Below are 17,650 nucleotides of genomic sequence, written 5' to 3'. Positions count from 1 at the left end.
AACAGTTCGTTCTGGACGGCTGTCGTCCAGAACAAGATCAATACTTTCACCAGCCGGTTGGGGACGGAGCTCCTCTAACCGTTCACCGGTCAGTGATTGCTATTTCTTTTCCTTCTTCACCTCCACCAGCTCTGCAGCTTTCCTCTTTTTTCCGGCTGCTAGTGGGGGTGAATTGGCATCCTTGACATTGTCAAGGTCTATTGGTTCCTTCCCTTGGCCGTTTGAGGCCACAGTATCTTTGACGGCTGAAAGATAGCACTCCCGGGCCGTCTTCTGATCCCCGTTCAGGGAACCAACAGAACCATCATCCCTCTCATACTTGATGAGCATAAGAGACGGGATGATTACCGCCTTGGCTTCGTTGAGGGTTGGCCTCCCAAGAATGATGTTATAGGCGGTTAACTCCTCAACGACCAATAATCTGACGACAATATGTCGTCCCTGGCCCTTCTCTCCCAGCCGGATGGGTAAGTCAATTCTTCCGGCTGGGTAGACTATCCCACCCCCAAAACCAACCAAGGGGTGGGTGACCGGATGCATGCTGCTGGAGTTGTATTTCAGCTTCTGCAAGCACCGGAGGCTGATGATGTCTGACGAGCTGCCGGTGTCAATAAGGATGCGCCCAACTAACTGGTTGGCGACCTCGCATTCAATGACAACCGGGTCGTCATGCGGGCGGCGGACGCTGCCCCTGTCCTTCTCAGTAATGAGGACATCCGGAAAAGTGGAGCTGGCAGACGCCGGCTCATTATCATCCTTATCCATCTTTCGAAGATGGCTTTTGGTGCCTCGGATGGTAGGGCCACCACAAGAGAATCCGCCTGCTATGGTGTAGACCGGATCCCTGTCGGTATCCGAACTACTAGTAGGCTGGGGGGTAGCCTTGGAGGGCTGACCCTTGTTTTTCTTTTTTGCCTCGGCTGGGGACTTTGAAATGTAGGACTTTAGAAGCCCTTTGTCAGCCAGACGGTCCAACGTCCGCTGTAGACTGAAGCAGTCGTTGGTGTCATGGCCAACCTCCTCATGGAACTGGCAAAATTTATTTTTGTTCCGTGACTTGACGGAACTCTTCATTGGATTCGGCTTCTCAATGGACAGCCGGTCCTTTACCTCCATGAGGATGAAATTACAGTCTTTGTTAAACTCGTACCGGGGAACGTACGGTTTAAACTCTTTTTTCTTTTTCTGGGACGGCTGCTCAGAATCACTGACCACCCAGACTTCTTTTCTTTTCTTGTTCTCTTCTTTTTTCTTTGCCGGGTGTGCAGACTGGCTCTCTTTTTGCTTGAATTTGACTTTCATTTGATTCGAAAAGCTTTGTTTGAATGTGTTTGACTTTGATTTGATTCAAATAGCTTTGTTGAATGCATTTGACTTTCATTTGCATCAAAAAGCTTTGTTTGAATGTGTTTGACTTTCACTTGATTCAAATAGCTTTGTTGAATGCATTTGACTTTCATTTGATTCAAAAAGCTTTGTTTGTATGTGTTTGACTTTCATTTGATTCAAATAGCTTTGTCGAATGCATTTGACTTTCATTCTATTCATAAAGCTTTATTTGAACGTGTTTGACTTTCCTTTGATTTAAATAGCTTTGTTGAATGCATTTGACTTTCATTTGATTCGAAAAGCTTTTTTTGAATGTGTTTGACTTTCATTTGATTTAAATAGCTTTGTTGAATGCATTTGACTTTCATTTGCTTTAAAAAGCTTTGTTTGAATGTGTTTGACTTTGATTAGATTTAAATAGCTTTTTTAAATGCATTTGACTTTAATTTGATTTAAAAAGCTTTGTTTCAATGTGTTTAACTTTGATTTGATTCAAATAGCTTTGTTGAATATTTTTGACTTTTATTTGCTTCAAAAAGCTTTGTTTGAATGTGTTTGACTTTCACTTGATTCGAATAGCTTTGTTGAATGCATTTGACTTTCATTTGATTCAAAAAGCTTTGTTTGAATGTGTTTGACTTTCATTAGATTCAAATAGCATATTTGACTTTCATTTGATTAAAAAAACTTTGTTTAAATGTGTTTGAATTTTATTTGATTCAAATAGATTTGTTGAATGCATTTGACTTTCATTTTATTCAAAAAGCTTTGTTGAATGCATTTGACTTTCATTCTTTTCCTAAAGGTTTATTTGAACGTGTTTGACTTTCCTTTGATTTAAATGGCTTTGTTGAATGCATTTGACTTTCATTTGATTCGAAAACCTTTGTTGAATGCATTTGACTTTCATTTACTTTAAAAATCTTTGTTTGAATGTGTTTAATTTTGATTAGATTTAAATTGCTTTTTTGAATGCATTTGACTTTCATTTGATTTAAAAAGCTTTGTTTCAATGTGTTTGACTTTGATTTGATTCAAATAGCTTTGTTGAACGCATGCTACTTTCATTTGCTTCAAAAAGCTTTGTTTGAATGTGTTTGACTTTCACTTGATTCAAATAGCTTTGTTGAATGCATTTGACTTTCATTTAATTAAAAAAGCTTTGTTTAAATGTGTTTGACTTTCCTTTGATTTAAATAGCTTTGTTAAATGCATTTGACTTTCATTTTATTCTAATAGCTTTGTTGAATGCATTTGACTCTCCTTTGATTCAAAAAGATTTTTTTAATGTGTTTGACTTTCATTTGATTCAAATAGATTTGTTGAATGCATTTGACTTTCATTTGATTCAGAAAGCTTTGTTTGGATGTGTTTGATTTTCAATTGATTCTAATAGCTTTGTTGAATGCATTTGACTTTCATTTGTCTCAAAAATCTTTGTTTGAATGTGTTTGACTTTCATTTGATTCAAAATAGCTTTGTTGAATGCATTTGACTTTCATTTGATGCAAAAAGCTTTGTTTGTATGTGTTTGACTTTCATTTGATTTAAAAAGCTTTGTTTGTATGTGTTTGACTTTCATTTGATTCAAATACCTTTGTTGAATGCATTTGAATTTCATTTGATTCAGAAAGCTTTGTGTGAGTGTGTTTGACTTTCAATTGATTCAAATAGCTTTGTTGAATGCATTTGACTTTCATTTGATTCGAAAAACTTTGTTTGAATGTGTTTGACTTTCATTTGATTATAATAGCTTTGTTGAATGCATTTGACTTTTATTTGCTTCAAAAAGCTTTGTTTGAATGTGTTTGACTTTGATTTGATTTAAATAGCTTTTTTGAATGCATTTGACTTTCATTTGATTTAAAAAGCTTTGTTTGAATGTGTTTGACTGTCATTTGATTTAAAAACTTTTGTTTAATGAGTTTGACTTTCATTTTATTCTAATAGCTTTATTTGAATGTGTTTGACATTCACTTGTTTCAAATAGCTTTTTTGAATGCATTTGACTTTCATTTTATTCATAAAGCTTTATTTGAACGTGTTTGACTTTCCTTTGATTTAAATAGCTTTGTTGAATGCATTTGACTTTCATTTGATTCGAAAAGCTTTTTTTGAATGTGTTTGACATTCCTTTGTTTTAAATAGTTTTGTTGAATGCATTTGACTTTCATTTGCTTTAAAAAGCTTTGTTTGAATGTGTTTGCCTTTCATTTGATTCAAATAGCTTTGTTGAATGCATTTGACTTTCATTTGTTTCAAAAAGCTTTCTTTGAGTGTGTTTAACTTTCATTTGATTCAAATAGATTTATAGAATGCATTCGACTTTCATTCGATTCAAAAAGCTTTGTTTAAATGTGTTTGACTTGCACTAGATTCAAATAGCTTTGTTGAATGCATTTGACTTTCATTTTATTCTAATAGCTTTGTTTGTATGTGTTTGACTTTCAATTGATTCAAAATAGCTTTGTTGAATGTATTTGACTTTCATTTGATGCAAAAAGCTTTGTTTGTATGTGTTTGACTTTCATTTGATTTAAAAAGCTTTGTTTGTTTGTGTTTGACTTTCTTTGATTCAAATACCTTTGTTGAATGCATTTGAATTTCATTTGATTCAGAAAGCTTTGTGTGAGTGTGTTTGACTTTCAATTGATTCAAATAGCTATGTTGAATGCATTTGACTTTCATTTGATTCGAAAAGCTTTGTTTGAATGTGTTTGACTTTCATTTGATTATAATAGCTTTGTTGAATGCATTTGACTTTTATTTGCTTCAAAAAGCTTTGTTTGAATGTGTTTGACTTTGATTTGATTTAAATAGCTTTTTTGAATGCATTTGACTTACATTTTATTTAAAAAGCATTGTTTGAATGTGTTTGACTGTCATTTGATTTAAAAACTTTTGTTTAATGAGTTTGACTTTCATTTGATTCAAATAGATTTCTTTGAATGTGTTTGACTTTCATTTTATTCAAATAGATTTATCGAATGCATCCGACTTTCATTCAATTCAAAAAGCTTTGTTTAAAGTTGTTTGACTTGCACTTGATTCGAATAGCTTTGTTGAATGCATTTGACTTTCATTTTATTTTAATAGCTTTGTTTGCATGTGTTCGACTTCCATTTGATTCAAATAGCTTTGTTGAATGCATTTGACTTTCATTTGATTCAGAAATCTATGTTTGAATGTGTTTGACTTTCAATTGATTTAAATAGCTTTGTTGAATGCATTTGACTTTCATTTGATTAAAAAAGCTTTGTGTGAATGTGTTTGACTTTCATTTGATTCAAATTGCTTTGTTGAATTCATTTGACTTTCATTTGCTTCAAAAAGCTTTGTTTGAATGTGTTTGACTTTCATTTGATTCAAATAGCTTTATAGAATGCATTCGACTTTCATTTGATTCAAAAAGCTTTCTTTGAATGTGTTTGATTTTCATTCTATTCAAATAGCTTTGTTGAACGCATTTGACTCTCCTTTGCTTCAAAAAGCTTTTTTTCAATGTGTTTGACTTTCATTTGATTCAAATAGCTTTGTTGAATGCATTTGACTTTCATTTTCTTCAAAAATCTTTGTTTGAATGTGTTTGACTTTCATTTGATTCAAATAGCTTTGTTGAATGCATTTAACTTTCAATTGATTCAGAAAGCTTTGTTTGAATGTGTTTGACTTTCATTTGATTCAAATTGCTTTGTTGAATGCATTTGACTTTCATTTGATTCAAATAGATTTGTTGAATGCATTTGACTTTCATTTGCTTCAAAAAGCTTTGTTTCAATGTGTTTGACTTTCATTTGATTCAAATTGCTTTGTTAAATGCATTTAACTTTCATTTGAGTCAAAAAAGCTTTTTTTGAATGTGTTTGACTTTCAATTGATTCAAATAGCTTCGTTGAATGCAATTGACTTTCATTTGATTCCAAAACCTTTGTTTGAATGTGTTTGACTTTCATTTGATTCAAATAGCTTTTATAAATGCATTTGACTTTCATTTGATTCAAATAGCTTTGTTTAATACATTTGACTTTTATTTAATTCAAAAAACTTTGTTTAAATGTGTTTGACTTTTATTTGATTTAAAAAGCTTTGTTTGTATGTGTTTGACTTTCATTTGATTCAAATAACTTTGTTTAATGCATTTGAATTTCATTTGATTCAGAAACCTTTGTTTGAATGTGTTTGACTTTCAATTGATTCAAATAGCTTTGTTGAATGTATTTGGCTTTCATTTGATTCAAAAAGCTTTGTTTGAATGTGTTATACTTTTATTTGATTCAAATAGCTTTGTTGAATGCATTTGACTTTCATTTGATTCAAAAAGCTTTGTTTGAATGTGTTTGACTTTCATTTGATTCAAATAGCTTTGTTGAATGCGTTTGACTTTCATTTGAGTTAGAAATATTTGTTTGAATGTGTTTGACTTTTAATTGATTCAAATAGCTTTGTTGAATGCATTTGACTTTCATTTGATTCAGAAAGCTTTGTTTGAATGTGTTTGACTTTCAATTGATTCTAATAGCTTTGTTGAATGCATTTGACTTTCATTTGATTCGAAAAGCTTTGTTTGAATGTGTTTGACTTTCATTTGATTCAAAATAGCTTTGTTGAATGCATTTGACTTTCATTTGATGCAAAAAGCTTTGTTTGTATGTGTTTGACTTTCATTTTATTTAAAAAGCTTTGTTTGTATGTGTTTGACTTTCATTTGATTCAAATACCTTTGTTGAATGCATTTGAATTTCATTTGATTCAGAAAGCTTTGTGTGAGTGTGTTTGACTTTCAATTGATTCAAATAGCTTTGTTGAATGCATTTGACTTTCATTTGCTTCAAAAAGCTTTATTTGATTGTGTTTGACTATGATTAGATTTAAATAGCTTTTTTGAATGCATTTGACTTTTATTTCTTTAAAAGGCTTTGTTTGAATGTGTTTGACTTTCATTTGATTTAAATAGCTTTGTTGAATGTATTTGACTTTCATTTGATTCAAAAAGCTTTGGTTATATGAGTTTGACTCTTATTTGATTCAAATAGCTTTGTTGAATGCATTTGACTTTCATTTGATTCAAAAAGCTTTGTTTGAATGTGTGTGATTTTAATTTGATACAAATAGCTTTATTGAATGCATATGACTTTTTTTGCTTCAAAAAGCTTTGTTTGTATGTGTTTGACTTTCATATTATTCAAATAGCTTTATAGAATGCATTTGACTTTCCTTTGATTCAGAAAGCTTTGTTTGAATGTGTTTGACTTTCATTTTATTCAATTAGCTTTGTTGAACGCATTTGACTCTCCTTTGCTTCAAAAAGCTTTTTTTCAATGTGTTAGACTTTCATTTGATTCAAATAGCTTTGTTGAATGCATTTGACTTTCATTTGCTTCAAAAATCTTTGTTTGAATGTGTTTGACTTTCACTTGATTCAAATAACTTTGTTGAATGAATTTGACTTTCATTTGATTCAAAAAGCTTTGTTTGAATGTGTTTGACTTTCATTTGATTCAAATAGCTTTGTTGAATGCATTTGACTTCCATTCTATTCATAAAACTTTGTTTGAATGTGTTTGACTTTCGTTTGATTCAAATAGCTTTGTTGAATGCATTTGACTTTCATTTGCTTCAAAATGCTTTGTTTGAATGTGTTTGACTTTGATTTTATTTAAATAGCTTTTTTGAATGCATTTGACTTTCATTTGATTTAAAAAGCTTTGTTTGAATGTGTTTGACTGTCATTTGATTTAAAAACCTTTGTTTAATGTGTTTGACTTTCAATTGATTCAAATAGATTTATAGAATGCATTCGACTTTCATTCGATTCAAAAAGCTTTGTTAGAATGTGTTTGACTTGCACTTGATTCAAATAGCTTTGTTGAATGCATTTGAGCTTCATTTTATTCAAATAGCTTTGTTTGTATGTGTTTGACTTTCGTTTGATTCAAATAGCTTTGTTGAATGCATTTGAATTTCATTTGATTCAGAAAGCTTTGTTTGAATGTGTTTGACTTTCATTAGATTCAAATAGCTTTGTTGAATGTATTTGACTTTCATTTGATTCAAAAAGCTTTGTTTAAATGTGTTTGACTTTCATTTGATTCAAATAGCTTTGTTGAACGCATTTGACTTTCATTTGATTCATAAAGCCTTGTTTGAATGTGATTGACTTTTATTTCATTCAAATAGCATTGTGGAATGCATTTGACTTTCACTTGATTCTGAAATCTTTGTTTCTATGTGTTTGACTTTCAATTGATTCAAATAGCTTTTTTGAATGTATTTGGCTTTCATTTGATTAAAAAAGCTTTGTTTGAATGTGTTTTACTTTTATTTGATTCAAATAGCTTTGTTGAATGCATTGGACTTTCATTTGATTCAAAAAGCTTTGTTTGAATGTGTTTGACTTTCATTTGATTCAAATAGCTTTGTTGAATGCGTTTGACTTTCATTTGATTTAGAAATATTTGTTTGAATGTGTTTGACTTTTAATTGATTCAAATAGCTTTGTTGAATGCATTTGACTTTCATTTGATTCAGAAAGCTTTGTTTGAATGTGTTTGACTTTCAATTGATTGTAATAGCTTTGTTGAATGCATTTGACTTTCATTTGATTCGAAAAGCTTTGTTTGAATGTGTTTGACTTTCATTTGATTCAAAATAGCTTTGTTGAATGCATTTGATTTTCATTTGATGCAAAAAGCTTTGTTTGTATGTGTTTGACTTTCATTTTATTTAAAAAGCTTTGTTTGTATGTGTTTGACTTTCATTTGATTCAAATACCTTTGTTGAATGCATTTGAATTTCATTTGATTCAGAAAGCTTTGTGTGAGTGTGTTTGACTTTCAATTGATTCAAATAGCTTTGTTGAATGCATTTGACTTTCATTTGCTTCAAAAAGCTTTATTTGATTGTGTTTAACTATGATTAGATTTAAATAGCTTTTTTGAATGCATTTGACTTTTATTTCTTTAAAAGGCTTTGTTTGAATGTGTTTGACTTTCATTTGATTTAAATAGCTTTGTTGAATGTATTTGACTTTCATTTGATTCAAAAAGCTTTGGTTATATGAGTTTGACTCTTATTTGATTCAAATAGCTTTGTTGAATGCATTTGACTTTCATTTGATTCAAAAAGCTTTGTTTGAATGTGTGTGATTTTAATTTGATACAAATAGCTTTATTGAATGCATATGACTTTTTTTTGCTTCAAAAAGCTTTGTTTGTATGTGTTTGACTTTCATATTATTCAAATAGCTTTATAGAATGCATTTGACTTTCCTTTGATTCAAAAAGCTTTGTTTGAATGTGTTTGACTTTCATTTTATTCAATCAGCTTTGTTGAACGCATTTGACTGTCCTTTGCTTCAAAAAGCTTTTTTTCAATGTGTTAGACTTTCATTTGATTCAAATAGCTTTGTTGAATGCATTTGACTTTCATTTGCTTCAAAAATCTTTGTTTGAATGTGTTTGACTTTCACTTGATTCAAATAACTTTGTTGAATGAATTTGACTTTCATTTGATTCAAAAAGCTTTGTTTGAATGTGTTTCACTTTCATTTGATTCAAATAGCTTTGTTGAATGCATTTGACTTCCATTCTATTCATAAAACTTTGTTTGAATGTGTTTGACTTTCGTTTGATTCAAATAGCTTTGTTGAATGCATTTGACTTTCATTTGCTTCAAAATGCTTTGTTTGAATGTGTTTGACTTTGATTTTATTTAAATAGCTTTTTTGAATGCATTTGACTTTCATTTGATTTAAAAAGCTTTGTTTGAATGTGTTTGACTGTCATTTGATTTAAAAACCTTTGTTTAATGTGTTTGACTTTCAATTGATTCAAATAGATTTATAGAATGCATTCGACTTTCATTCGATTCAAAAAGCTTTGTTAGAATGTGTTTGACTTGCACTTGATTCAAATAGCTTTGTTGAATGCATTTGAGCTTCATTTTATTCAAAGAGATTTGTTTGTATGTGTTTGACTTTCATTTGATTCAAATAGCTTTGTTGAATGCATTTGAATTTCATTTGATTCAGAAAGCTTTGTTTGAATGTGTTTGACTTTCATTAGATTCAAATAGCTTTGTTGAATGTATTTGACTTTCATTTGATTCAAAAAGCTTTGTTTAAATGTGTTTGACTTTCATTTGATTCAAATAGCTTTGTTGAACGCATTTGACTTTCATTTGATTCATAAAGCCTTGTTTGAATGTGATTGACTTTTATTTCATTCAAATAGCATTGTGGAATGCATTTGACTTTCACTTGATTCTGAAATCTTTGTTTCTATGTGTTTGACTTTCAATTGATTCAAATAGCTTTGTTGAATGTATTTGGCTTTCATTTGATTCAAAAAGCTTTGTTTGAATGTGTTTTACTTTTATTTGATTCAAATAGCTTTGTTGAATGCATTGGACTTTCATTTGATTCAAAAAGCTTTGTTTGAATGTGTTTGACTTTCATTTGATTCAAATAGCTTTGTTGAATGCGTTTGACTTTCATTTGAGTTAGAAATATTTGTTTGAATGTGTTTGACTTTTAATTGATTCAAATAGCTTTGTTGAATGCATTTGACTTTCATTTGATTCAGAAAGCTTTGTTTGAATGTGTTTGACTTTCAATTGATTCTAATAGCTTTGTTGAATGCATTTGACTTTCATTTGATTCGAAAAGCTTTGTTTGAATGTGTTTGACTTTCATTTGATTCAAAATAGCTTTGTTGAATGCATTTGATTTTCATTTGATGCAAAAAGCTTTGTTTGTATGTGTTTGACTTTCATTTTATTTAAAAAGCTTTGTTTGTATGTGTTTGACTTTCATTTGATTCAAATACCTTTGTTGAATGCATTTGAATTTCATTTGATTTAGAAAGCTTTGTGTGAGTGTGTTTGACTTTCAATTGATTCAAATAGCTTTGTTGAATGCATTTGACTTTCATTTGCTTCAAAAAGCTTTATTTGATTGTGTTTAACTATGATTAGATTAAAATAGCTTTTTTGAATGCATTTGACTTTTATTTCTTTAAAAGGCTTTGTTTGAATGTGTTTGACTTTCATTTGATTTAAATAGCTTTGTTGAATGTATTTGACTTTCATTTGATTCAAAAAGCTTTGGTTATATGAGTTTGACTCTTATTTGATTCAAATAGCTTTGTTGGATGCATTTGACTTTCATTTGATTCAAAAAGCTTTGTTTGAATGTGTGTGATTTTAATTTGATACAAATAGCTTTATTAAATGCATATGACTTTTTTTTGCTTCAAAACCTTTGTTTGACTGTCATTTGATTTAAAAACCTTTGTTTGAATGTGTTTGACTGTCATTTGATTTAAAAACCTTTGTTTAATGTGTTTGACTTTCATTTGATTCAAATAGATTTATAGAATGCATTCGACTTTCATTCGATTCAAAAAGCTTTGTTAGAATGTGTTTGACTTGCACTTGATTCAAATAGCTTTGTTGAATGCATTTGAGCTTCATTTTATTCAAATAGCTTTGTTTGTATGTGTTTGACTTTCATTTGATTCAAATAGCTTTGTTGAATGCATTTGAATTTCATTTGATTCAAAAAGCTTTGTTTGAATGTGTTTGACTTTCATTAGATTCAAATAGCTTTGTTGAATGGATTTGACTTTCATTTGATTCAAAAAGCTTTGTTTAAATGTGTTTGACTTTCATTTGATTCAAATAGCTTTGTTGAACGCATTTGACTTTCATTTGATTCATAAAGCCTTGTTTGAATGTGATTGACTTTTATTTCATTCAAATAGCTTTGTGGAATGCATTTGACTTTCACTTGATTCTGAAATCTTTGTTTCTATGTGTTTGACTTTCAATTGATTCAAATAGCTTTGTTGAATGTATTTGGCTTTCATTTGATTCAAGAAGCTTTGTTTGAATGTGTTTTACTTTTATTTGATTCAAATAGCTTTGTTGAATGCATTTGACTTTCATTTGATTCAAAAAGCTTTGTTTGAATGTGTTTGACTTTCATTTGATTCAAATAGCTTTCTTGAATGCGTTTGACTTTCAATTGATTCAGAAACCTTTGTTTGAATGTGTTTGACTTTCAATTGATTCAAATAGCTTTGTTGAATGTATTTGGCTTTCATTTGATTCAAAAAGCTTTGTTTGAATGTGTTATACTTTTATTTGATTCAAATAGCTTTGTTGAATGCATTGGACTTTCATTTGATTCAAAAAGCTTTGTTTGAATGTGTTTGACTTTCATTTGATTCAAATAGTTTTGTTGAATTCGTTTGACTTTCATTTGAGTTAGAAATATTTGTTTGAATGTGTAAGACTTTTAATTGATTCAAATAGCTTTGTTGAATGCATTTGACTTTCATTTGATTCAGAAAGCTTTGTTTGAATGTGTTTGACTTTCAATTGATTCTAATAGCTTTGTTGAATGCATTTGACTTTCATTTGATTCGAAAAGCTTTGTTTGAATGTGTTTGACTTTCATTTGATTCAAAATAGCTTTGTTGAATGCATTTGATTTTCATTTGATGCAAAAAGCTTTGTTTGTATGTTTTTGACTTTCATTTTATTTAAAAAGCTTTGTTTGTATGTGTTTGACTTTCATTTGATTCAAATACCATTGTTGAATGCATTTGAATTTCATTTGATTCAGAAAGCTTTGTGTGAGTGTGTTTGACTTTCAATTGATTCAAATAGCTTTGTTGAATGCATTTGACTTTCATTTGCTTCAAAAAGCTTTATTTGATTGTGTTTAACTATGATTAGATTTAAATAGCTTTTTTGAATGCATTTGACTTTTATTTCTTTAAAAGGCTTTGTTTGAATGTGTTTGACTTTCATTTGATTTAAATAGCTTTGTTGAATGTATTTGACTTTCATTTGATTCAAAAAGCTTTGGTTATATGAGTTTGACTCTTATTTGATTCAAATAGCTTTGTTGAATGCATTTGACTTTCATTTGATTCAAAAAGCTTTGTTTGAATGTGTGTGATTTTAATTTGATACAAATAGCTTTATTGAATGCATATGACTTTTTTTTGCTTCAAAAAGCTTTGTTTGTATGTGTTTGACTTTCATATTATTCAAATAGGTTTATAGAATGCATTTGACTTTCCTTTGATTCAAAAAGCTTTGTTTGAATGTGTTTGACTTTCATTTTATTCAATTAGCTTTGTTGTACGCATTTGACTCTCCTTTGCTTCAAAAAGCTTTTTTTCAATGTGTTAGACTTTCATTTGATTCAAATAGCTTTGTTGAATGCATTTGACTTTCATTTGCTTCAAAAATCTTTGTTTGAATGTGTTTGACTTTAACTTGATTCAAATAACTTTGTTGAATGAATTTGACTTTCTTTTGATTCAAAAAGCTTTGTTTGAATGTGTTTGACTTTCATTTTATTCAATTAGCTTTGTTGAACGCATTTGGTTCTCCTTTGCTTCAAAAAGCTTTTTTTCAATGTGTTTGACTTTCATTTGATTCAAATAGCTTTGTTGAATGCATTTGACTTTCATTTGCTTCAAAAATCTTTGTTTGAATGTGTTTGACTTTCACTTGATTCAAATAACTTTGTTGAATGAATTTGACTTTCATTTGATTCAAAAAGCTTTGTTTGAATGTGTTTCACTTTCATTTGATTCAAATAGCTTTGTTGAATGCATTTGACTTCCATTCTATTCATAAAACTTTGTTTGAATGTGTTTGACTTTCGTTTGATTCAAATAGCTTTGTTGAATGCATTTGACTTTCATTTGCTTCAAAATGCTTTGTTTGAATTTGTTTGACTTTGATTTTATTTAAATAGCTTTTTTGAATGCATTTGACTTTCATTTGATTTAAAAAGCTTTGTTTGAATGTGTTTGACTGTCATTTGATTTAAAAACCTTTGTTTAATGTGTTTGACGTTCATTTGATTCAAATAGATTTATAGAATGCATTCGACTTTCATTCGATTCAAAAAGCTTTGTTAGAATGTGTTTGACTTGCACTTGATTCAAATAGCTTTGTTGATTGCATTTGAATTTCATTTGATTCAAAAAGCTTTGTTTGAATGTGTTTGACTTTCATTAGATTCAAATAGCTTTGTTGAATGTATTTGACTTTCATTTGATTCAAAAAGCTTTGTTTAAATGTGTTTGACTTACATTTGATTCAAATAGCTTTGTTGAATGCATTTGACTTTCATTTGATTCATAAAGCCTTGTTTGAATGTCATTGACTTTTATTTCATTCAAATAGCTTTAAGGAATGCATTTGACTTTCACTTGATTCTGAAATCTTTGTTTCTATGAGTTTGACTTTCAATTGATTCAAATAGCTTTGTTGAATGTATTTGGCTTTCATTTGATTCAAAAAGCTTTGTTTGATTGTGTTTTACTTTTATTTGATTCAAATAGCTTTGTTGAATGCATTTGACTTTCATTTGATTCAAAAAGCTTTGTTTGAATGTGTTTGACTTTCATTTGATTCAAATAGCTTTGTTGAATGCATTTGACTTTCATTTGATTCAAAAAGCTTTGTTTGAATGTGTTTGACTTTCACTTGATTCAAATAGCTTTGTTGAATGCATTTGACTTTCATTTGTCTTTCATTTTATTCAAATAGATTTGTTGAATGCATTTGACTTTTATTCGCTTAAAAAACATTTGTTTGATAATGTTTGACTTTCATTTGAGTCAAATAGCTTTGTTAAATGTGTTTGACTGTCATTTGATTCAGGAGCTTTGTTTAAATGTGTTTGACTATCATTTGATTTAAAAACCTTTGATTAATGTGTTTGACTTTCGTTTGATTCTAAAATCTTTGTTGATTGCATTTGAATTTCATTTGATTCAGAAAGCTTTGTTTTAATGTGTTTGACTTTGATTTGATTTAAATAGCTTTGTTGAATGCATTTGACTTTCATTTGCTTCAAAAAGCTTTGTTTGAATGTGTTTGACTATAATTAGATTTAAATAGCTTTTTTGAATGCATTTGACTTTCATTTGATTTAAAAAGCTTTGTTTGAATGTGTTTGACTTTCATTTGATTCAGAAAGCCTTGTTTAAATGTGTTTGATTTTCAATTGGTTCAAATAGCTTTGTTGAATGAATTCGACTTTCATTTGATTCAAAAAGCTTGGTTTGAATGTGTTTGACTTTCATTTGATTCAAATAGCTTTGTTGAATACATTTGACTTTCACCTGATTCAAAAAGCTTTGTTTGAATTTGTTTGACTTTCATTTTATTCAAATAGCTTTGTTGAATACATTTGACTTTTATTTGATTTCAAAAGCTTTTTTCAATGTGTTTGATTCAAAAAGCTTTGTTTGTATGTGTTTGACTTTCATTTAATTCATATAGCTTTGTTGATTGCATTTGACTTTCATTTAATTCAAAAAGCTTTGTTTGTATGTGTTTGACTTTCATTTGATTCAAATAGCTTTGTTGAATGCATTTGAATTTCAATTGATTCAGAAAGCTTTGTATGAATGTGTTTGACTTTTAATTGGTTCAAATAGCTTTGTTGAATACATTTGACTTTCATTTGGTTCGAAAAGCTTTGTTTGAATGTGTTTGACTTTCATTTAATTATACTAGCTTTGTTGAATGCATTTGACTTTTATTTGATTCAAAAAGCTTTGTTTGAATATGTGTGATTTTCATTTGATACAAAAAGCTTTGTTGAATGCATATGACTTTTGTTTGCTTCAAAAAGCTTTGTTTGTATGTGTTTGACTGTCATTTGATTTAAAAACCTTTGTGTAATGTGTTTGACTTTCAAATTATTCAAATAGCTTTACAGAGTGCATTTGACTTTCATTTGATTCAAAAAGCTTTGTTTGAATGTGTTTGTCTTTCATTTTATTCATATAGATTTGTTGAATGCATTTGACTCTCCTTTGCTTCAAAAAGCTTTTTTTCAATGTGTTTGACTTTCATTTGATTCAAATAGCTTTGTTGAATGCATTTGACTTTCATTTGCTTCAAAAATCTTTGTTTGAATGTGTTTGACTTTCACTTGATTCAAATAGCTTTGTTGAATGCATTTGACTTTCATTTGAGTCAAAAAAGCTTTGTTTGAATGTGTTTGACTTTCATTTGATTCAAATAGCTTTGTTTAATGCGTTTGACTTTCATTTGATTTGAAAAGCTTTGTTTGAATGTGTTTGACTTTCATTTGATTCAAATAGCTTTGTTGAATGCATTTGACGTTCATTTGCTTCAAAAAACTTTGTTTGAATGTGTTTGACTTTCATTTATTTTAAATAGATTTATAGAATGCATTCGACTTTCATTTGATTCAAAAAGCTTTGTTTGAATGTGTTTGACTTTCACTTAATTCAAATAGTTTTGTTGAATGCATTTGACTTTCATTTGATTCTAAAGCTTTATTTGTATGTGTTTGACTTTCATTTGATTCAAATAGCTTTGTTGAATGCATTTGACTTTCTTTTAATTCAAAAAGCTTTGTTTGTATGTGTTTGACTTTCATTTGATTCAAATAGCTTTGTTGAATGCATTTGAATTTCATTTGATTCAGAAAGCTTTGTATGAATGTGTTTGACTTTTAATTGATTCAAATAGCTTTGTTGAATACATTTGACTTTCATTTGGTTTGAAAAGCTTTGTTTGAATGTGTTTGACTTTTATTTAATTATACTAGCTTTGTTAAATGCATTTGACTTTTATTTGATTCAAAAAGTTTTGTTTGAATGTGTGTGGTTTTCATTTGATACAAATAGCTTTGTTGAATGCATATGACTTTTGTTTGCTTCAAAAAGCTTTGTTTGTATGTGTTTGACTGTCATTTGATTTAAAAACCTTTGTCTAATGTGTTTGACTTTCATATTATTCAAATAGCTTTATAGAATGCATTTGACTTTCATTTGATTCAAAAAGCTTTGTTTGAATGTGTTTGACTTTCATTTTATTCAAATAGCTTTGTTGAACGCATTTGACTGTCCTTTGCTTCAAAAAGCTTTTTTTCAATGTGTTTGACTTTCATTTGATTCAAATAGCTTTGTTGAATGCATTTGACTTTCATTTGCTTCAAAAATCTTTGTTTGAATGTGTTTGACTTTCACTTGATTCAAATAGCTTTGTTGAATGCATTTGACATTCATTTGAGTCAAAAAAGCTTTGTTTGAATGTGTTTGAGTTGCATTTGATTCAAATAGCTTTGTTTAATGCGTTTGACTTTCATTAGATTTGAAAAGCTTTGTTTGAATGTGTTTGACTTTCATTTGATTCAAATAGCTTTATTTAATGCGTTTGACTTTCATTTGATTTGAAAAGCTTTGTTTGAATGTGTTTGACTTTCATTTGATTCAAAATAGCTTTGTTGAATGCATTTGATTTTCATTTGATGCAAAAAGCTTTGTTTGTATGTTTTTGACTTTCATTTTATTTAAAAAGCTTTGTTTGTATGTGTTTGACTTTCATTTGATTCAAATACCTTTGTTGAATGCATTTGAATTTCATTTGATTCAGAAAGCTTTGTGTGAGTGTGTTTGACTTTCAATTGATTCAAATAGCTTTGTTGAATGCATTTGACTTTCATTTGCTTCAAAAAGCTTTATTTGATTGTGTTTAACTATGATTAGATTTAAATAGCTTTTTTGAATGCATTTGACTTTTATTTCTTTAAAAGGCTTTGTTTGAATGTGTTTGACTTTCATTTGATTTAAATAGCTTTGTTGAATGTATTTGACTTTCATTTGATTCAAAAAGCTTTGGTTATATGAGTTTGACTCTTATTTGATTCAAATAGCTTTGTTGAATGCATTTGACTTTCATTTGATTCAAAAAGCTTTGTTTGAATGTGTGTGATTTTAATTTGATACAAATAGCTTTATTGAATGCATATGACTTTTTTTTGCTTCAAAAAGCTTTGTTTGTATGTGTTTGACTTTCATATTATTCAAATAGCTTTATAGAATGCATTTGACTTTCCTTTGATTCAAAAAGCTTTGTTTGAATGTGTTTGACTTTCATTTTATTCAATTAGCTTTGTTGTACGCATTTGACTCTCCTTTGCTTCAAAAAGCTTTTTTTCAATGTGTTAGACTTTCATTTGATTCAAATAGCTTTGTTGAATGCATTTGACTTTCATTTGCTTCAAAAATCTTTGTTTGAATGTGTTTGACTTTAACTTGATTCAAATAACTTTGTTGAATGAATTTGACTTTCATTTGATTCAAAAAGCTTTGTTTGAATGTGTTTGACTTTCATTTGATTCAAATAGCTTTGTTGAATGCATTTGACTTCCATTCTATTCATAAAACTTTGTTTGAATGTGTTTGACTTTCGTTTGATTCAAATAGCTTTGTTGAATGCATTTGACTTTCATTTGCTTCAAAATGCTTTG

This window comes from Chenopodium album, chromosome 13, assembly GCF_948465745.1.
Source record: "Chenopodium album chromosome 13, dcCheAlbu1.1, whole genome shotgun sequence".
NCBI lineage: Eukaryota > Viridiplantae > Streptophyta > Magnoliopsida > Caryophyllales > Amaranthaceae > Chenopodium > Chenopodium album.
This window is presented reverse-complemented; position numbering follows the sequence as displayed.